We start from the raw sequence: 22,457 nt of genomic DNA, 5'->3' as shown, positions 1-22,457 counted from the left end.
ATTTTCTTCTCACCGGCATCTAGTCCACCCAGGCAACAGCAGGATTCTTCCTGAAGGGATATTTCCATTTGATGGATCAAACACAAGGAGAATATAAATAAGAAAATGTGGATAAGAACACAAAAGAGGAGACATCCATGTTCTTTATTTGAAGCTCTGCAGCCTGACAAATGCCTGAGGTCCTCTTTTGAGGAGCAGGTCCTTGTATGAGACCCCCACTTGCTGGAAGGGGACAGCCTGGTGTTGCAGAGCAAACGGGGGCTTTGGGGCCCACAGATCTGTTCAGAAACTGGCCTCTCCGAGCCCTGGGGCTGAGGCAGGTAATGTGACACCTCTGAGCCTTGGTTTCCCCATCTGTACAATGGGAATCCACCACCTAGCCCTGCAAGGTTATTTTGAGGATTTGAAGAAATGCCTGTGGTTCCCCAAGAACACCCTCTGGCACTAACAAGAGACATGTGTGTGATTTCGTCCTGTCTGGCTCAGAGCCATTGGGAACGCAGAGCCCCCACTCCAGGTCCCTCTCTGGACCTCCCTCTGCCAGAGGAGGTCTCAGGCCATCTCCCGCCCCTGCAAACTGTCCTGAAAACCACTGGGTATGTGAGTGGGCTGCCCCCACCGACCAGCAAAAATGTGATAGGAGCCTTCTCTCTTGGTTCACCCCACAGGCTAATCCAACATAGCAAGATGTGTGCTGCTCAGTCGCTTAGTTGTGTCCGACTCTTGACAACCACCAGGCTCCTCTGTCCATGGGGATTCTCCAGGCAAGAACACTGGAGCGGGTTGTCATGCCCTCCTCCAGGGGAACTTCCCAACCCAGGGATTGAACCCTGGTCTTGAACCTGGGTCTCCTGCATTGCAGGTGGATTCTTTACCATCTGAGCCACCAGGGAAGCCCTATAGCAAGATGGAAATACACTGGAAGGGCCAGCACCGGAGGTCACACCACAGCTGCCTGTGAGGATGGGGGCCTTGACTGCCAGTGAGATGGCAGCTCCCCACCCACCTCCAGAGTTCTGAGCACGTGAATGAGGAGATCTGGCTGAAAGAGGGCCACAATGGCTGGTGTGTGGAGCAGGGAGGCAACCTAGACCCCTCTGGGCAGATGGGCGATGAAATGGTGAAGCCTGGACCATGAGGAGGCCAGAGCAGAGGCTGGTTCTCCCTGACGAGTCTGTTTGGTGTCAAAGAGAAAGAAAAAAGTCCAGACCAGCTGAGAAAAGCAGCCCCTGGCCCCACCCCAGCTCATCTCCTACCTGGGAAAGCACCCAGCCCCTGCCCCAGAGATAAGACACAGGGCAAGGTGGGGGGTGCTGGGGCAGGAGATGAGCAGCAGCCACCTGCAGGAGCTTCTCGGGGAGAGAGTGTTCCAAGGAAGCAGAGAGAAGTGGCGCCGTGTCTAGACAATGTCTGACCGGCAGCTCTCTGCGGATGGATGAGCAGGAGGGCCCTGGCGCGGCCTCCATCAGGGCAATCGTGGGCGCTTGTGCTGCCACAGGAAGCCTGTCACCCACTCACCATCGCGTCTCCACGTTCCCCTCGGCCTCAAGTGCTTGAGGGACCAGTTCATTCATCTTTGTTCATCAGTCCAGGCACAGAACCTGCAACAGTTCAATCAGCATTTCCTGAAGAGAACGGAGCTTCATTTTGGTGCAATATTCAGCTACGTGAAGAATAATGCTCATTTGGCCACCATGCTGAACACTCAAGACAGGTTTATTCCTTTAGCTGACCTGTGATGGGAGCTGAAACAACAGTTAATTATTTCTATAATTCTCAGTGAAATGAATTCTCCTGTGGCTGTCTGTATGAGATCGCTTTTTCTAAATGGTCAAAACTGATCTTAAACTGGGCTGAGCATCACAGGATTTTAGTTCTGGTATCCTAAGTGAAAATCGCTCAGTTGTGTCCAATTCTTTGTGATCCCATGGACTAAAAACTCCATGGAATTCTCCAGGCCAGAATACTAGAGTGGGTGGCCTTTCCCTTCTCCAGGGGATCTTTCCAACTCAGGAATCGAACTGGGGTATCCTGCATAGCAGTTGGATTCTTTACCAACTGAGCTATCAGGGAAGCTAAGTTTTTTTTTTTTTTTCAATTTACAACTTAGTGCTATTATTTTATTATAATCAACTTGACAATACAAATAGCTTACTTTAATATAATAGGTAACCAGTGCTTGGACATATTTTAATTCACCCACTGTTAAACACAAATATTTTCCTTTGAACTCTGCCCAATAAGCTTTTGTTTCACATTTAAAGCAAATCTTATCAAGTGCTTCACACCCTATCTTCAAAATATAGTCATGATTTCACATATAGGTATTAATGTACAAAATTTGTTTTTCTCTTTCTTACTTCACGCTGTATGACAGTCTCTAGGTCCATCCACGTCTCTGTGCTGTGCTTAGTCGCTCAGTCGTGTCCAACTCCTTGCGACCCCATGGACTGCAGCCCTCCAGACTTCTCTGTCCATGGGGATTCTCCAGGCAAGAACACTGGAGTGGTTTCCATGCTCCCTTTCAGGGGGTCTTCCCAACCCAGGGATTGAACCCAGGTCTCCCACATTACAGGCAGATTTTTTACCATCTGAGCCACTAGAGAATCTCTGTCTCTGCAAATGGCAAAATTTCATTCCTTGTTATGGCTGAGTAATATTCCATGTGTATATATGTGCCACATCTTTTTTATCCATTCCTCTGTTGATGGACACTTAGGTTGCTTCCATGTTCTGGCTATTGTCAATAGTGCTGCAATAAACACTGAGGTGCATGTATGTTTTAGAATCATGGTTTTCTCCATGTATATGCCCAGGAGTAGGATTGCTGGGTCACGTGGAATCTAGAAAAATGGTAGCTGTTGCTGTTTAGTCGCTCAGTTGTGTCTGACTCTTTGCAACCCCATCGACTACAGCACGCCAGGCCTCCCGGTCCTTCACCATCTCCCAGAAATTGCTCAAATCCATGTCCATTGAGTCAGTGATGCCATCCAATCATCTCCTCTGTCACCTCCTTCTCTTCCTGCCTTCAATCTTTCCCAGCATCAAGGTCTTTTCTAACGAGTCGACTCTTTGCATTGGGTATCCAAAAATATAGGTAGGGATGAACCTATATAAATCTTTTCTGTCAAAGAGCTCAATATTAAGTACTCTACACCAGGTTTTTGTTCTGTTTTCTTCTCCTCTTAGGTATAGTGAACTCTGTTTCACGAAAACTTTTGTTCTCCTCATCCTCTTCTGTAACCACAGGCATACTCAGACTTAAAGATTTCTCTTCCTTATGTATATTCTGCGTGTCACCTCTGGCTCTGGAAGACACTTCACTTTCTGCTGGTTTCAACATTTCTTTGTTTCTTCTTTTCCTAGTTGCTTTGGTTTGTACTTGACTGGGTGTAGAATCAAGAGTCAGAAGTCAATTTTGACCTGATGTTGCCTTCTTGACTTCGATGCCTAAACAACTGAAAAGGCCTTTGATTTTCTTTTCACTAATGATGCTGCCCTTTCACATCTCTGTGATTATTGTAAATTTCTCTCACTCTTTTCTTCTCCATCTTTAACTTTCTGTTTTAAGGGTGGATTCTTTCTGTCTTTGTGCTACTGCTGATGCTCCAAAGCCATGTTCTTGATATTATTAAAAAAAAAAAATCATCCTTTATCAAGTTGAGGGATTTTTCCGGATTGGACTTGTCAGCTGAAATTACGTTTCATTCTCTGATAATGGTCATGAACATTCATCATTTCCTCTAATACATCAGAAGTGATAAGTTTCATTACACAATCATTTGGGTCCTTAAATTCTTCAGTAATTTCAGCTCGTTGAATTTTTGTCTTCAATTTGTATGACAGCAATTTAGGCATTGCTGTAAAGTGAAATGCTCTGTCTAGTCGTAGCTTCCTAAAAATATAAGCTGCCTCAAAATGCTGCGCATTTATCAAATCTTGCTGAAATTTTAAAATTTCATCCCAATCCTTCAGGGAAACTCTAATCTTTTGTTTTAGTTGACACAATTAGGTGTTATATAACAGATACAAAATACCAGTTCTGATCTGGAAGGTGTATGGAGGTAAAAAATATCTCCAAGCCAAAGCCAAACCTTCTTTTGCAGATGTGCTCTTTTCTAAATTTCTCATTCTACCACGGAAGATGGTTCCAAACTTCAAACTCCTCCAGAGCTCAAAGAAGTCCTCGAAGCGCACTCTATCCATCTCCCGGAAGCAGCTGAGCAGCGCCTCGAAGTCATCCTTCAAGCCTGCAGGAGCCCCCATGTCTGCAAAGGAAGCATGCCATGCGCAGTTCAGCTGTCGGCAGTAGCCGAGGAGGAAGCTAAGTATTTAGTAATTAATACCATTGGTATTAATCAGAAGGGAAGTATGGAAAATAAACTATTAAGTAATAATAAAAAGGAAGAGAGATTCTTCCCACTATCATTGTCATTGTTTTGTAAGTAGTGAGTTTCCATCAAGACAAGGAGTAAATTATAATCAAAGTCATTTCCTGTCTAGAGAGTCTTCATTGACTTGTCTCATCTCACTTGTGACATCTCAATTCTTCAGTCTGCTTTTTTTTTTTTCTCCTTTTTCTTTGCCATGTCACACATCTTTTGGGATCATAATTCCCTGACCAGGGATGAAACCCATGTCCTCAGCAGTGGAAGCGCACAGTCCTAACCCCTAGGCCACCAGGGTAGTCCCCACAATCTGTCTTCAAAACAAGAAATCAATAACCTCTAACCAGGAGGAGTAACCCACCACCTCTGCCACAATTTAGGGGGTCTCCTATTTTGTCTCACTATTCAGTGTCATCACTTTCCTTCAGCCTAACGATATTGAAAAAAAGGGGGAATATGGCAGATTGAATGTATGTTTTATCTCCTCTCCTCCCCAAGCCCATTCAAATGACCACAGAGTTATATTTTTAAAGGTCTAATTCCCCAAGGATAAAGATCAGCTGGAAAGACAGTAGCAAAATGTGGGAATGAAAATTGGACAGGTGGCCAGAGGAGGACTGAGGCAGGGGGACTCCAGGAAGAATGACACAAAGAAGGAAGTGGGACTGGTGGATACGATTACTGTCTGGGAGATTCACCCCGGCGGAGGAGAAAGCCACTGGCCCGCACAGCCTCCTCGTCACCCACCCAGCCAGCTGTGGGAGAGCTGACCTCGGCTCCACTGACCTTACTGTCAGACCTGCTCCACCTCCGGAGTCTTCCTGCTGGGGTGCCTCTCCCGAGGCCTGCAGGCAGCTTGCACCCGTGGAACCTGCTCTTCCTCCTCATCCAGAGCTCCTGCTCCCAAACCTGTCCGGTCCTCCCATCCCATCACCCTCCCCTGGAGGCCATCGCCTGCCGCTCCTCTTGTTTGGAATGAGACACTGTGGTTAAAGACATGATGAGTTCATCATCACTTGGCACAGTACTAAATTATAATACTAATTCCAAACCTGATTTTGGAATCAAGGCGGCATTATTTCTGTTATTTAGAAGTCTCACCATTTTGTGCTGCACAATGAACACTATAAATAAGTAAAAATGACCAGTCTCAGTGAAAAGATTATTGATTGCTAACACAATTATCCATGGAGCAGGACTCTGAGGGAGGAGAGGATGTGCCTGTCGCCTGATGAGGGAGTTTCAGGACTTGGCTGAAAGCACCTTCCCAGAATGACCCTCCAGAGAGAACTGTCTGAACAAACAGGAGTTTCTAGAACATGGCTGAAACTCAAGCAAGTGTGACAAGAGTGGATTCTGACTGTGAATAGCATCAAATGCAAGAGAAAAGGGCCTAATTAAAGAAAGCCCCAGTGGAAACGAGTTCTTGGGGGAGCTGGCAAATCAGCCTGGACGTGGGCTGCATTGCTATTTGGTATAAGGTTGCGATGCTCCTAGCTTTTATTTTTTTAAGCAGTAGAAATCCTTCTTCAAATTGAAACGAAAGCAGAACTCTGACTAAAACTGAGGTCAGGGGTCTGGAGCCCCACTACCCAGTCCCACTGACTTTGGCAGTGATGCCAAGCCTGTCTCTAGAACTAGAAAGATGGGCCCCTCTCCTGACCCAACTCCTCTGGCTCCTGTCACCATGTACAGTGATATTTGCTAAAACACTTGTCCTGGAATATCTGAGCATGTGTGTGTAGGGTTGCAAAAGCTAACAAATACGGAATCTGATTTTTTTTTTTCCTAAGAAGCTTTCTCAAATTCTTACATTTCAAAGTGACTACATGCTGTCCCTTTTGTTTTTTCTCAACCCTAGCAACCAGACACCCAGTCTTAGGAGAATCCAGGTCATCCTCTTTAGCATCTCTCTTAGTTACTTATCTGTGAATCAAATAATAAGTAATTAGATGTTCTATATTCATATACATTCATATTTAATAGGCAGTTGGGAAACAAACTGGAATAGGCATAATCTCTGCCCTCGAGATACTTGAAATCTAACACAGATTAAAACTGATAAGGGTAGGGAATTCCCTGGCGATCCAGTGGTTTGGACTCTGAGTTCTCACTGCAGAGGGACTGGGTTCAATCCCCGGTTAGGGAACTAAGATCCCACAGGCTGTGCCCCCAAAAATCCAAAAAACAATTGAGAGATTAGGAATATGCACAGAAATTATGGAAGCCCAGAGAAAAGTGTTAGTCGCTCAGTCATGTCCAATTGTTTGCCACCCCATGGACTATAGCCCACCAGGTTCCTCAGTCCTTGGGATTCTCCAGGCACGAATACTGGACTGGGCTGCCATTTCCTTCTCCAGGGGATCTTCTTGACCCAGGAATCTTCCTGACCCCCGTCTCCCAGCAAAAGAGGCACACAGGTATAGAACAGTCTTTTGGATTCTGTGGGAGAGGGCGAGGGTGGGATGATTTGGGAGAATGGCATTGAAACATGTTTATTATCATATGTGAAACGAATCGCCGGTCCAGGTTCAATGCATGATACAGGGTGCTTGGGGCTGGTGCACTGGGATGACCCAGAAGGATGGGATGGGGAGGGAGGTGGGAGGAGTGTTCAGGATGGAGAACACATGTACACCCATGGCAGATTCATGTCAATGTATGGCAAAACCACTACAATATTATAAAGTAATCAGCCTCCAATTTGAATAAATAAATTTTTATTAAAAAAAAAAAAACGTTTCTCCTGCGTTGCAGGTGGATTCTTCACTGTCTGAGACAGAAAGTACGTGAACCAGATGACAGTGAGAGAGGTCAAAGGATGCTTTCCAGAGAAATGACATAGGACCATGTTTTGAACCAAAAAAACAAGATTAAGATAGAAACAAATGATTTGCTAAAGTGATGGGCAAAGTCCAGATTGTGAAAAACTTTGTGCTTTTCCTCTCACACAGATAAAACCCCAGTCATGGGGAACAGATGAGTGGTTTCTAAGGTGAGGGTAGGGTGACTGCTGGGGCAGCAGAGGAGTTACGGCACGGGGGTGCAGGACTGCTCTGCATCCTGGGGTGGAGGTCACACTGACCTGTCCCTGCACCAACATTCACAGGCCCACGTGCGTGCTGAGTCGCTTCAGTAGTGTCTAACTCCTTGTGACCCCACGGATTGTAGCCTGCCAGGCTCCTCTGTCCATAGGGATTCACCAAGCAAGAACACTAGAGTGGGTTTCCATGCCTTCCTCCAGGGGATCTTCCTGACCCGGAGATTGAACCCATGTCTCTTACATCTCCTGTATTGACAGGCGGAACCACCTGGGAAGACAAGAAGAGCCACCAAAGATCATATATTTCTCTTGATAAAAATAAATAACTATCTCAAAAATCACGACTCACTGTCTCAAGGTCACCCACTCAGTGCACTGGGGGAAGAAATAAGTCTTCATCAGTGGGTTTTTTTCTTCCCTATAGTTATTCGTCAGTTTTCTAAAATATTTATCTGTAAAAAGTACAATATCTGCAAAGTGCAACAAAGTGGAATGCAATAAAATGAGCCATGCCTGTGTTTTTAAAATATTTTGAAATGTGCTAACATTATAATATTAAATTAAAAAGGCAATAATAAAGAGCTAGATAGGGTAAGTCCCAACACGCAGAGAAAACAGAGTGGAGGAAAGACAGCAGGATGCCAACATGGGCCGAAGCAAGGGCAGCATGCCTCACAGGGCTGCACTCGATCAACAGCTCCTAAGAGGAGAAGAAGATGGCAAAGAAGCAGAATCCAAGGAGAACTCTCCACCATGTTGCAAGTGAACCTGCTGCCACTGTTTGCCCTGGGTGAGTCATTAACCTCTGCAAACCTCAGTGTTCTCATATGTATAACAGGGAATGACTCCTTTGTTATAAGGATTAACTGAGAGGGCATGTGTACAGCCATCTATGATGTCTTACACAATCATGGTTCTAAATGATGCATTTAAATAATAAATGATACTAGTTCTTGACGTTTATTGAATGCTTCTCCAGGTTCAGACACTGTGCTTTACGTGTTATTTAATTTAATCTTCAAACCACCCATGGGGTTAGGAATGATTCTTTCCATTTTACAGAAATTGAAGGGCAGAGCAGTTAAAGGAACTTGACCACAACAAAATACATCAGAAAAGCGATGAGAGACCAAGGAGGATACAGACCACATCACGCTGAGACCTCGACAGCCCACGAAGACCCACTGAACCAGGACTGACACCAGGCTGGAGGCTCAACTCTGCCCCAAGGTTGGTCCAGACCCACTTCTCCTGTAGCTTCTGGTCTAAAATGAAGGGACTCAAGGGGTTCCCTGGTGGCTCAGATGTTAAAGAATCCGCCTAGAAGGAGACCTGGGTTCGATCTCTGGGTCAGAGAGATCCCTTGGAGGAGGGCAAGGAAACCCACTCTAGTATTCTTGCTTGGAGAATCCTATGGACAGAGGAACCTGGAGGGATACAATCCATGGGGTTGTAAAGAGTCAGACAATAGTGAGCGACTAAGCACAGCACATAAGCCTCAACGGGTGTGAGCTGGTGCCCCCCATCTCTGTGTGTGTGTGAGTGTGTGTGTGTGAGTGTGTGTGTGTGTGTGAGTGAGTGTGTGTGTGTGAGTGTGTGTGTGTGAGTGTGTGTGTGTGAGTGTGTTGTGTGTGTGAGTGTGAGTGAGTGGGACATATGGACCTCACTAGGGTGTTGCAAGTGCCACCTGCCCCCGCTGTGTGCCCTGGGTGAGTCACTAACCTCAGCAAACCTCAGTGTTCTCATATGTAAAACAAGGAATGACACTTCTGCCATAAGGATTAATTGAGAGGGCACACACACAGCAATCTATGATGTCTTACACAATTGTGGCTTCCTCAGGAGGATCCTGGTTATTCTTGACGCTTTGCATTCCCATATACATTTTAGAACCAGCCTTTCAATTTCCATGAAAAACTGTGCTGGGCTTGCATTGTGTTCCTCTGGGGAGAACTGAAACCTTTATCATATTGCTTTTTCTGCTCAAGAACGTGGGATATTCTTCTTAGATCTCGTTTTCACCTCCTTTCAGGAAGGTTTAAAGGGTCTTGAACACCTCTTGCTGTACCCATTCCCAGAACAGTCAATTGTCTTTGTTTATGGATTTTGCAGTTTGCAAGCTTGCCTAGTTGCTAAAATTTCTAACTCCAAAATCAATGCTTGTGGCAAAAAATTTGGGTAACCTAATGCACATTTCCGGCTGAGGTCAGACAAGGTTGGGTGCTGTGCTCTTGTTCCTGCTCTTGTACTGTAGCAAGTATCCTTTTCAAAGTCTATTTAGAGTCACACTTTTACATTTCTGGTTAATTCTTTTTGAGGGGAGGAGTAATTATGCTTTTAAAACGGTCCCAAAATGTAAGGTTAAATCGATGTACGATGTCCTAAATAAAAGCTATGATGTATCTTAAGGAGAAAAACGTGTCAGGTATGATTTGCTCAGGCTGTGGTTACAGTGCTATTGACTGTGAGTGAACAGTATATTGTTGAATATACATGAATTAGGTGTCTTTAAACAAACACACATAAGGTAAGTTTACGTAGTGATCCCTGACAGACTATGGCTCTGAGGTTCAATTAACTGATACCCGGGGAAAATGTGCAAGAAAAAAAAGATGACAGATTTGATCCCCAAGGGTAAGAGCAAAAGGTGCTTAATCCCAGTGGCCTCTGAGAATTTTTGTTTTTGCTTTTTTTTTTGGTCTGTGTGCGTGGTGAAAAAAAAAACCACATGAAACAAAATTGACCATCTTCACCATTTTTAAGTATATAGTTTAGTGGTGTTAATATGCAGTTGGTGCTCATATCTATGGGTGCCCCATCATTGAATTTGACCAACTGAATCATAACTATCCCCACAAAATTCCAGAAAGTTCCAAAAAGTGAAACTTGAATTTCCTGTGCTCCAGCAACTGTCCACACAGCGTGTACATTGTATTAAGCTTGTAAATAATGCAGAGATAACTCACAGCGTGCAGGCGTGTATGCGGTGGTTGTGTGCAAACACTACACCGATCACTTACTTTTTGCTGCCCTCCCTGGGTCTTCGTTGCTGCACGCAACTTTCTCTAGTCGTGGCGAGTGGGGCCACTCTGCACCACCCACACTTCGCAGCTCCCCTAACTGTCCACACTCCACTTCTGACCACATCCCTCTCCTCCCTGTGTGTCCACTGCATACCCCTCCCTTCAGGGGCCCCGCTGCCCTCCCTCATCTCCCCGGCCCAGATCCCAAGAAGCCCCGTTTTTGCCGCTCTCTCAGCAGCACCAGCCTCCCTCCGCCCCGTCCTGCTCCCTGCACCTCCAGCCTAAGCTTAGGCGGCCTTAGTCTGATTCGTCCTCTCCCTTTTCTCATCCCGCCACAGGTTGCCGAGTGTCACAGGAGGAGAGGTACACGCAGTCCCACAGATTAAGGAACCAAGCTAAAGGTCCCCAGCAGCCCTTTCTTAGGGAGGGCTCCCTCTCCACTTTCCCCCTGAACCATCACGACTCTCCTCAGGCCCGTGACCCCCGGCCTCCCTTGCCCAGCAGCTGCCTGTGCCCCCTGCTACCCAGCCTAACAGCCAAAGGGGCTGGTGACAGAGATGCCCTCATGCCTGCAGCGGGCAGACATGCTCCAGGAGCCCTCTGTCCTCCCAGGACCCACCCCCTACCTCCCCTCCTTGGAGCAGTGCACTTCCTTCTCCGTGGCTACACGGCCTCCTGGGAGCGGCCGCCTAGACTGGTGGGCGGCCGGGGCTCAGGATGGGGCCTGCCCCCTCACCTCCTGGCCTGGGCGACCATGTCCTCCTTTCCGGCTGGTTCCCTGTCCTTCCGAGTCTGTGAGGGTCCAGGCCTGGCCCCGCCACTGACTTCCCACCAGTGACCCACAAGCGTGGGCCGCACTTCTCTTCATTGTTTAAAAAGGCTGCGTAGCCAGCATGTGGATTCATCTCGGTGAAACTCAACCAGGGAGGAGCGCATGTGGTGAAGAATACCCCACTCACCACAACTAGAGAGAGCCCCCGTGCACCTTCTGGGGTTCCCACCTCAGGGCACTGCAGAGCACATGTAGGCCCTGGGAACAGACTTCGTGAAAGTGGAGAGACCAGGCTTGCCAGCTGCAGACCCCTCACGTGTTTAATAAGCCAAGTCTCTCAGCATCCAGACCTGGTCATTCCATGTTCCTACTAGAAGGAAGGTTTTCCTTTAACAAAAACATTAGATGCAGAAAAGCAATAATCTACCTTTGAAACTTAAAGTGTAATCAGTGATTCACAGAGCTCACAAAATGGAGCAAAAAACAGATCCTCTGTAATAAATTAATCGCAGTCATTAAACAAAAATCTAAAATAACTTGCAGTACATAAAATTCCAAGAAATAAATAAATTGAAGAAATGGTTACAGCAATTAATAAAAATCACCTATTGTTGTCCCATTTTCATATCTATCTTGCTAATTGATTCTCCACCCTGAAAAAAAAGACCGTGTCTCATTTCTTTATATGAAGTTGTGTAAACTCATCTCTATGTGTACGAACTCCAGGTGTCGGGAGCTGGGCCTGCCCCAGCTCCGTAAGCGGCTGTGGCCGTGGCTGTGGGGCCTGGTGCAGGGCAGCTGGCGTGGCCAGGCATCCAACGGACTCTGTCAGGTGGACATTCCACTTCTGAGCCGCCCATGCGGCACCTCTGGCCACGTGGGGGATCAGGCCTCGCTGTATGGTCGGCAGGGCCGAGAACTGGGTTTCTGTTTTATTTTATTTTACAGATTTATTTTACAGATTTATTTTACAGATTTAAGTGTAACTCAACCGCCATGGCCAGTGGCTCCTGAATTGGGATGAGCAGCCCTGATGGCTGTTTCCTGCAGAAGAGCTGGTCTTCTCACCATGCAGATGCGGAATGGCAAGCTCAGGCAAGGAGCGAGCCTGCAAGTCCTCCTTTTCCCTCCCCAACCAGAGTTCATCCTGCAGGTCCCCGGAAATGCTGCTGACTCAGAGCTTCTCTAAGCAAAACAGTCATCAGAGAGGTCAGAAAAGTGCAAGAGAGGAAAAGATCTGTGATAAATACAAGACTGTATTTATCAACAATCAAATGCGATCACACGTCCTCTTAAAGACACAGCTTAGAGTTCTTGTGTGTGAGAATGACAGCTTTTTTCATCCAACTATCCATGGAATGGAAGCTAAACCAGGAGAATCCCATAGGTGTGGGTCTCACCAGAAAGACTATACAATAAATATCGTGGTTAAAAATGTCGACTTAGTTGGAATTTTTTAAAAGATATTTTTGATGTGCATAATTTTTTAAGTCTTTATTGAGTCTGTTACAATGTTGCTTCTTTTTTAAAACTTATTTTTTGCTGAAGTATAATTGCTTTACAGTATTGTGTCAGTCTCTGCCAAACATCAGCATGAAGTTGCTTCTGTTTTATGTTTTGATTTTTCAGCCACAAAGCATATGGGACCTTAGTTCCCTGACCAGGAATTGAACCTGTACCCCCAGCATTGGAAGGCAAAGTCTTAACCACTGGACCACCAGGGTAGTCCCTGAAAGTTTTTTAAAGAGTAGTGGCTCCCTAACTTTTGGGTCATGTGACCTTGAGCAGGTTGTTGAGCCTCTGATCCTCACTTTATCTGTAAAGTGGGAATCAGGATATACTTCACAAGGTTGTGCTAAGTTGCTTCAGTTGTGTGCCTCTGTGCGACTCCATGGACTGTAGCTCACCAGGATCCTCTGTCCATGGGATTCTTCAGGCAAGAATACTGGAGTGGGTTGCCAGGTCTTCCTCCAGGGGATCTTCCTGGCCCACGATTGAAGCTGAGTTTTTCACGTCTCCTGCATTGGCAGATGGATTCTTTATCACTAGCGCCACCTGGGAATCCCCATTTCGTAAGATTGTTAGCATTAGTCGCACAGTCGGGTCCAACTTTTTTTGACCTCATGGACCGTAGCCTACCAGGCTCCTTGGTTCATGGGATTTTCCAGGCAAGTGTGCTGGAGTTGGTTGCCATTTCTTTCTCTAGGGGGATCTTCCCAATCCAGGGATCGAACCCAGGTCTCTCACATTGTAGGCAGATGCTTTACCGTCTGAGCCACCAGGGGACTGATGAGAGTTAAATAAAACAAAGATGAACAAGGCTTCAGCCCAAACACAGCAGACATTGGATAAATGTCAGGTGTCATCGACTTGTTGTTACCCCCTCTGCCCCACGTAGCAAGGACTGCAGCTCCCACGGCAGGTTCACGCTTCTCCACTGGTCTTCGTAGTGCATGTGATCTCCCATTGATGGACTTGAGCTCCTCAACCTTGGCACAAAGCTGAAAACCATGTGGCCTGGTCCCCAGCAGCCACCAGTGGGGACCAGAGGGCCATGAATCGCCAGGAAGCAGGTGCAAGGTCAAAGGGGAAGGGGGCGTGAGCTCTACACAATGAAGACAGGAACCAGCCCCTGGATGACCCCACCAGACCCCTGAAAACTAAACTGGATGAAAGGGGACCCCCAAAATGTTCATTTTTAGTTGGAGTCCCTCTTTCAAGAAGAGAAACGTATCAATGGTCCCACAATCCAGTGAAGGCTGTGCTTGCCGTTTAAGATGTGTCCTCCCCAGCACCAACCATAGCAGAGTTGTGGGTCACTCTGTGTTTGTGGGTTACTCTGTGTGTGTTTGTGGGTTACTCTGTGTGTGTGTTTGTGGGTCATGTGTGTGTGTTTGGGTTGGGAGTTTGTTTTGGAGAGAGACAGCTTTCGCTTGTTTGATTTTTGTAGAATAATAAATAACAGTTGGCAAGAAATTCTGCCAGGATGCAGCCACAGTGGTCAAGTTCCCAAACAATCTTCAGTGGCCCTCGACAACCAAATGCAGAAAAGACCTTCCCTGGGGAAAGATGAGGAAATACAGCGGACACCAGCAAGCCTCTACATTTTGGCAGAAGTCCAGTGTCAGAGAAGCCTCCTTGCTCGGCCTACATCTGCCAATTGGTCATTCGTGATTCAGGTTAAAAACAAAACAGAAGCGAGCATTGTTCTGATCCTTGCCCTGATAACATCCCAAGAAAACTTGAGAGCTGGCAGGAGGAAAAAGCAGATAATGGTCAATGCTGTCACTTGACTTTAAAAAGCACGGATTTTTTCTTTTAAAGGAACATCTTCAGTTTCCAAGACCATACACGACTTCTCACTGAAGCTCAAAATTTTCCACTGGGCTCCCTCCTGCTGATTTTGGATGCACGCAGCAGTAAGTGGCAGCTTGCAGCTAGCAACAGCAAGCAGTAGCTAGAAGCAGGGTCTTAGTCTCCCAGACCAGGAGTCCTAACCACTGGACCACAGGTGCCAGCAGTTAGGGCTAAGGTCCCTAGTCTTGCCTGCCTAGTCAAGAATGAACTCAGTCAAGGAGGCAGAAGGTACAAAGTAAGAAGTTTATTGGAAAGAAAAGTACTTGCTGAAAGATGCATGGGTGAGTTCAGAGAGAGTCGTGCATTTGGGAAGTTTAAATCCTGTATAAAGTGTCAGTTTTCTGGGTCTGTGTCTTCCCTCAGACCAATCACCTTGCTTTGTCCCCACTGTCTCAGGACCCTTCCCTGGGATACACACGCACACCCTCACCATGATGGAACTTCTGGGAGGAGCAAGACTCATTATGGCCTGGAATTATCCTCTGACTTTTGACTCCAAGGAACCTTTCTGGGCATGTGTCATTTCTCCCTTATCAGACAGGATTTTTCTCCTTTCTTTGTCCTTGCCAGGATTACTCCCCTGGAGGTGTTTAACAAAAGACAAAGATTGGCTATTTACCTGTTTTTATTGGCTGTTACTTCCTCAACTGGAGCCCATCTACCTCTTATCTCAGGGAATGCAAACAGGAGGCTGGTTGATTGTAAATTTCCAACCTGGAGCCCATCTATCTCCTCCCTCACTGGGAACTGACAGGGCCCAGCGCAGATGCAGCAGGATCTGCTGGCCACTAGGCAGGCCCGGCCACAGAGGCCAGGGGGTCGGCTCTGTCCTGGGACCACCTGCCACTCCCCCAGAAGAAGGACCATCTGTTCCCGCTTTGCCTGTTAACAGTGTTCCTCAGATCGGCATTCAAGGTCTATTGCAGTCACGGTTGATTTTTCTAGACTGAAAGGAATTATACTTTATTAAGGGCTTTGCTTGGGCTTCCCAGGTGGTGTAGTGGTAGAGAACCTTCCTGCCAATGCAGGAGACAGAAGAGACATGGGTTTGATCCCTGAGTCAAGAAGATCCCCTGGAGGAGGAAATGGCAACCCACTCTAACATTCTTGCCTGGGAATCCTCATGGACAGAGGAGCCGGGTGGGTACAGTCCATGGGGTCGCAAAGAGTCAGACAAGCCTGAGCACACATGCACGCACACACACATACACACAAGGGCTTTGTTCATCTGTGATAAATCATTGAAACCTTCAAATAGCACTTTGAAGATGCTTCTCTCAGCCCAGCAGCCTTTCTCAGGAGGGTCATGGGCTGAGGTCAGAGGGTGTTGGGGAGGGGCTGCCCGCACCTGCCGGGACCCTGATTGTCGCCCTCCTCCTCAGCTTGTCTCCCACCCACACACCCTCTCCACCCACCACTTCTCCACGTCTCTGTCACCGTCACTGCAGCCGTGACTCACTACCTGGAACCACACTCCCCTTCTCTTCACTACCCGCCTGTCCTCACCTCTTCCCCAAAGCCCATCCCAGTCGCCCCACGGCCCTGGATCTAGTCTGTCTGTTTGGAGATGCTGGGGTATTGGCTGGTGGAGCAGACAGTCCAGTTCAGACTTGGTCTCCGGGCTCTGATCATCAATCGTCATTTAAGCCCAGGCTCTGGTTGCATCACCTCCCAGAGGCCCCAAGTGTCCATGTTCCCAGGCAGCCTCATCCCCGCTCCCCACGAACACTCGGGGTCACGGCCCAGAGGACGGAGTCCTGACATACACGTGCCTAAGTGAGAGCTTGGCTCCTCACCCACCCTCAAGGCCAGTTCCATGATAGAGAACAAAGCAAGCAGGACAGGGGTGACAGCAGACAGGTCAGGGTGAGGAGCCCCCCGACCCCGTTCTCAAGAACCCGCTGGAGGACGCACTCCAGCAAAATGAGGGGGTGAAGCAAAGAAGATACGACACATGACTCCAGGAAGCAGGAGCCCAATATAGCGGGGGCAGTGGGCAGGCCTGCAGGACTGTCCAGATGGGGGTGGGAGCAAGGAGCCAATGGAGCAGAGGGGTCAGAACCACGTCCGCTCCAACAGCTATTCCCGAGCGTGTGACAGGCGCGTGGAAGAGAAGGGAAAACTGAACAATAGACACACAGAGAACCGGGCAAAAGGAAGTGCAGGCCCTGTAGCTTTGAGGGTGGGTGGTGGCAGAAGAAGGGCTGTAAACAGCAAACTCCATCCAGAAGTGATTTCCTCTGTAGTTAACATAACATAAAGAACCAGCTTTGTTGTTGTTTTTGTTTTTGCCAAGAGGCCTGTGGGACCTTAGTCCGTTGATCAGGGATGGAACCCTAGCCTCCCTGCAGTGGAAGCACGTAGACTTCACCACTGAATTTCCAGGGAAGTTCCTGTGGAACCAGTATTTATTTTACCAAAATATGAGATGTGGATTTGTTATGAGGATGGAGGAAGCGGTGGGTGCTGGGTGGGAGCCGCCGGTGTAAGGAGAAGCCAGACCTCCAAATATTACAGAAGCAGGCAGAAGACCCAGATCAGGAAACAGTAGAAGAAGCATATTGTTTAGAGATCAGAGCAGGGGTGGGAGTGAGGTGGGGGGTCACTGTCAGAAAGGAGGGCTTTGCTTGCTGTCAGGGCATAGTGCTGCCATGAGTAGAGGGTCGGGCAGAAGACTGAGCTATTTCCTTGAAAGCCTTTTAGTTCCACTTGAGAACTTTTAGTACACTTATTATTTGGATAAAATTTTCAAAATAGTACTTTAGTCAGTATTTAGTTAAGCATTGTGAAATACACTTAAACTCTGTATTTTACAAATTTAAATAATGGATGTAGATTTACTAGGACACTCGGCAAGGGTCTGGTCCCAAATGAGAAAGACCTGGGAAGCAGGACCTCCCAGGCACACAGTTCCGCCCACCATAGCACCCAAGGTTGTGAGGAGTGGGTTCACTGCTGATGGCGTCTGACTTAATAACTGGTTTGAAACACAAGACGTCTGACAACTACACCTTTAACCTGTTTTCATGATGGAGAGGAATTTCAATTCAGTTCAGTTCAGTCACTCAGTTGTGTCCGACTCTGCGACCCCATGGACTGCAGCACACCAGGCCTCCCTGTCCATCACCAACTCCAAGACCTTACTCAAACTCATGTTCATCGAGTTGGTGATGCCATCCACCCATCTCATCCTCTGTCATCTCCTTCTCCTGCCTTCAATTTTTTCCAGCATCAGGATCTTTTCCAATGAGTCGGTTCTTCCTATCAGGTGGCCAAAATTTCAGCTTCAGCATCAGTCCTTCCAATGAATATTCAGGACTGATTTCCTTTAGGATGGACTGGTTGGATCTCCTTGCTGTCCAAGGGACTCTCAAGAGTCTTCTCCAACACCACGTTCAAAAGCATCAATTCTTCGGTGCTCGGCTTTCTTTATAGTCCAACTCTCACATCCACATATGACTACTGGAAAAACCATAGCTTTGACTAGATGGACCTTTGTTGGGAAAGTAATGTCTCTGCTTTTTATTTTTTTTTTCATTTATTTTTATTAGTTGGAGGTTAATTACTTTACAATATTGTAGTGGTTTTTGTCATACACTGACATGAATCAGCCATGGATTTACATATATTCCCCATCCTGATCCCCCCTCCCACCTCCCTCTCTACCGGATCCCTCTGGGTCTTCCCAGTGTACCAGGCCTGAGCACTTGCCTCATGCATCCAACCTGGGCTGGTGATCTGTTTTACCATAGATAATATACATGTTTCGATGCTGTTCTCTTGAAACATCCCACCCTTGCCTTCTCCCACAGAGTCCACAAGTCTGTTCTGTACATCTATGTCTCTTTTTCTGTTTTGCATATAGGGTTATCATTACCATCTTTCTAAATTCCATATGTATGTGTTAGTATACTGTAATGGTCTTTATCTTTCTGGCTTACTTCACTCTGTATAATGGGCTCCAGTTTCATCCATCTCATTAGAACTGATTCAAATGAATTCTTTTTAATGGCTGAGTAATATTCCATTTGTATATGTACCACAGCTTCCTTATCCATTTGTCTGCTGATGGGCATCTAGGTTGCTTCCATGTCCTGGCTATTATAAACAGTGCTGCAAAGAACATTGGGGTGCACGTGTCTCTTTCAGATCTGGTTTCCTCGGTGTGTGTGCCCAGAAGTGGGATTGCTGGGTCATATGGCAGTTCTATTTCCAGTTTTTTAAGAAATCTCCACACTGATAGTGAAGGACAGGGAAACCTGGCGTACTGCAGTACATGGGGTCTCAAGGATTCAGATACGACCAACCGACTGAACAACAGTCCTACAAAGCCACTTGGAACTCCCTCATTTCCCCAAACCTTTGTGCTTGTGATTTCCTGTTCCTGGGGGGCCCTCTCCTCCCTCATCTTTTGATGACAAACTCCCATTATCCTTCAGGTGGCAGTTCTACTTCCCTTGCAAGGAAACACTGCCTCCTTTCATGTGCCCAAACTCGAGAATCAGTGCTGGAGGGACAGGTTCTCAGGGTCACAGGGTGGCGGGACAAAGTGTCTCTGTCACGTCCCCTTTGGGATCTCTGGTGACCTCGGAATGGTTGCCTACAGCTGTGGCCCAAGTCTGTGCACAAATGCCCAGCAAAGTGGACCCTGGCTGGATCTTTCCACAATGGCAAGCCGCTGGAAAGTAAACCCCTCCAAGTGGTGGGTCCTGATGCTGTCGCAGGAGCCCTCCCTCGCGCCCCTCCTGCTCCACCCTCCACTGGAGGGGTCTTTTCTGCAGCTCAAAGGCTGGCACACTGCCTCCTGATGGCAGTTCCATTCCCTGCCCTTGACAGAGTGCACTTTACATCCTATCAGAGTCCCTGCGTGAATTAATGATCTATCTGGCATCACCATGCCTGGTCTCCCTGTGCCCTTGCTGCCTTCATTCAGGGGGGATACCATCGACCTCTCAGGGGCACCCCTGGCACTTTGACGTCTCTGAGGTCAAGCCTTAGAGAGGCAGGCCGTCCATGTCCACTAGGTTCCGGCATGCCCGCCCCAGCAAAAGGCTCATCCCCTCACATGGCAGTCCTGCCCCGCCACACACGGCGAGCCCCTTCCTTCTCGGTGCTCCCACCACCCGTCCACTTCTCGTCCTTCTATGCCTGGCACTGATCACACTTGTGACGACAAGAATTCTCCCAGAGGCGAGAACCACAAGGGGTCCCCGATAATCAGCCGAGGTGTGAAAGCGCACAGTACCTGCTTTTATAGGCCCTGCTTTCAACTGATTGGGCACCTGACACAAGCCCACCCATTACTTCGTCGGCAGCCTATGAGGTGACTGAGAACAGAAGCTCTGGCCAATCAGGGAGGCCGGACCTGAACTGGCCAATCAGGTTTCTCTCAGTCGGCTTTTGAATACAGAGCAGGAGGGGAGCCTCTGGGAGCAGGTGCTGCGTGAACAGGGACAGGAGGGGCCGAAAGGCTAGAGGGAAGTTAGCAGAGGGTGTCTGGGCTCCTAGTACGGATGCGCCTGCTCCACAGGGGACTGCTGCCTTCACTCAGGATTCCTATTGCTTTTATGTCCAAAATAAACTCCCCCTTTCCTGAGGACGTCTGAATCTTGGATCCTTACCACCGAATAGCTTACCCGCCTGTGGAGAAACAGGCCTCCTGTCTTAATGCTGTGTGTTCTGGACCGTGAGTCATCTCAGTCCTGAGGAGAGCACCAGTCCCAAACTCAGTGCCTGCAGCTGTGCTGTGTGTCCTGGGGCAAACTAGGAAATCTCTCTGCGAGTGATTTTCCACTTTGCAAAATTCTACTAGAGGGTACATTTCTCAGGTCTTGATCATCGTGTGAGGTGTATATATATATATATCTCACACACGTGTATATGTTTGTATATTTTAATGATCTGTGTGTATCATTATTGTTTACTTAGTGTTTTTTTCTTTAAATCAATTCAATTTTTGTTTCAATACTTTTATTTAAGGAAAAATCTTTATGTTGATCCTGTAAATGGAAAAAACAACATTCACTATAAATAAAAGGCAATAGCACAAAGTAAATACAGTAAAAAAAAAAAAAAAAGAAATCTCCACACTATTTTCCATAGTGGCTGTACTAGTTTGCATTCCCACCAACAGTGTAAGAGGGTTCCCTTTTCTCCACACCCTCTCCAGCATTTATTGCTTGTAGACTTTTGGATAGCAGCCATCCTGACTGGCATGTAATGGTACCTCATTGTGGTTTTGATTTGCATTTCTCTGATAATGAGTGATGTTGAGCATCTTTTCATGTGTTTGTTAGCCATCTGTTTGTCTTCTTTGGAGAAATGTCTGTTTAGTTCTTTGGCCCATTTTTTGATTGGGTCATTTATTTTTCTGGAGTTGAGCTGGAGGAGTTGCTTGTATATTTTTGAGATTAATCCTTTGTCTGTTGCTTCGTTTGCTATTATTTTCTCCCAATCTGAGGGCTGTCTTTTCACCTTGCTTATAGTTTCCTTTGTTGTGCAAAAACTTTTAAGTTTCATTAGGTCCCATTTGTTTATTTTTGCTTTTGTTTCCAATATTCTGGGAGATGGGTCATAGAGAATCCTGCTGTGATTTATGTCGGAGAGTGTCTTGCCTATGTTCTCCTCTAGGAGTTTTATAGTTTCTGGTCTTACATTTAGATCTTTAATCCATTTTGAGTTTATTTTTGTGTATGATGTATGGTTCTAGTTTCATTCTTTTACAAGTGGTTGACCAATTTTCCCAGCACCACTTGTTAAAGAGGTTGTCTTTTTTCCATTGTATATCCTTGCCTCCTTTGTTGAAGATAAGATGTCCATAGGTTCGTGGATTTATCTCTGGGCCTTCTATTCCATTCCATTGATCTATATTTCTGTCTTTATGCCAGTACCATACTGTCTTGATGACTGTGGCTTTGTAGTATAGTCTGAAGTCAGGCAGGTTGATTCCTCCAGTTCCATTCTTCTTCCTCAAGATTACTTTGGCTGTTCGAGGTTTTTTGTATTTCCATACAAACTGTGAAATTATTTGTTCTAGTTCTGTGAAAAATACCGTTGGTAGCTTGATAGGGATTGCATTGAATCTATAGATTGCTTTGGGTAGTATAGCCATTTTGACAATATCGATTCTTCCGATCCATGAACACGGTATATTTCTCCATCTGTTTGTGTCCTCTTTGATTTCTTTCATCAGTGTTTTATAGTTTTCTATGTATAGGTCTTTTGTTTCTTTAGGTAGATATACTCCTAAGTATTTTATTCTTTTTGTTGCAATGGTGAATGGTATTGTTTCCTTAATTTCTCTTTCTGTTTTCTCATTGTTAGTGTATAGGAACGCAAGGGATTTCTGTATGTTAATTTTATATCCTGCAACTTTACTATATTTGTTGATTAGCTCTAGTAATTTTCTGGTAGAGTCTTTAGGGTTTTCTATGTAGAGGATCATGTCATCTGCAAACAGTGAGAGTTTCACTTCTTCTTTTCCTATCTGGATTCCTTTTACTTCTTTTTCTGCCCTGATTGCTGCGGCCAAAACTTCCAAAACTATGTTGAATAGTAGTGGTGAGAGTGGGCACCCTTGTCTTGTTCCTGATTTTAGGGGAAATGCTTTCAATTTTTCACCATTGAGGGTAATGCTTGCTGTGGGTTTGTCATATATAGCTTTTATTATGTTGAGGTATGTTCCTACTATGCCTGCTTTCTGGAGAGTTTTTATCATAAATGGATGTCGAATTTTGTCACAGGCTTTTTCTGCATCTATTGAGATAATCATATGGTTTTTATCTTTCAATTTGTTGATGTGGTGTATTACATTGATTGATTTGTGGATATTAAAGAATCCTTGCATTCCTGGGATAAAGCCCACTTGGTCATGA

At 46.4% G+C, this 22,457-nt stretch overlaps 1 pseudogene; it reads right to left on the bottom strand.

The window, feature by feature from the left end:
* Window positions 1-207: 207 nt before the first annotated feature.
* Window positions 208-5,342, bottom strand: LOC110141629 (snRNA-activating protein complex subunit 1 pseudogene; annotated as a pseudogene).
* Between the last annotated feature and the right edge of the window lie 17,115 nt (window positions 5,343-22,457).

The sequence above is a fragment of the Odocoileus virginianus genome, chromosome 8, assembly GCF_023699985.2.
Source record: "Odocoileus virginianus isolate 20LAN1187 ecotype Illinois chromosome 8, Ovbor_1.2, whole genome shotgun sequence".
In the NCBI taxonomy this organism is placed as follows: domain Eukaryota; kingdom Metazoa; phylum Chordata; class Mammalia; order Artiodactyla; family Cervidae; genus Odocoileus; species Odocoileus virginianus.
This window is presented reverse-complemented; position numbering and strand designations above follow the sequence as displayed.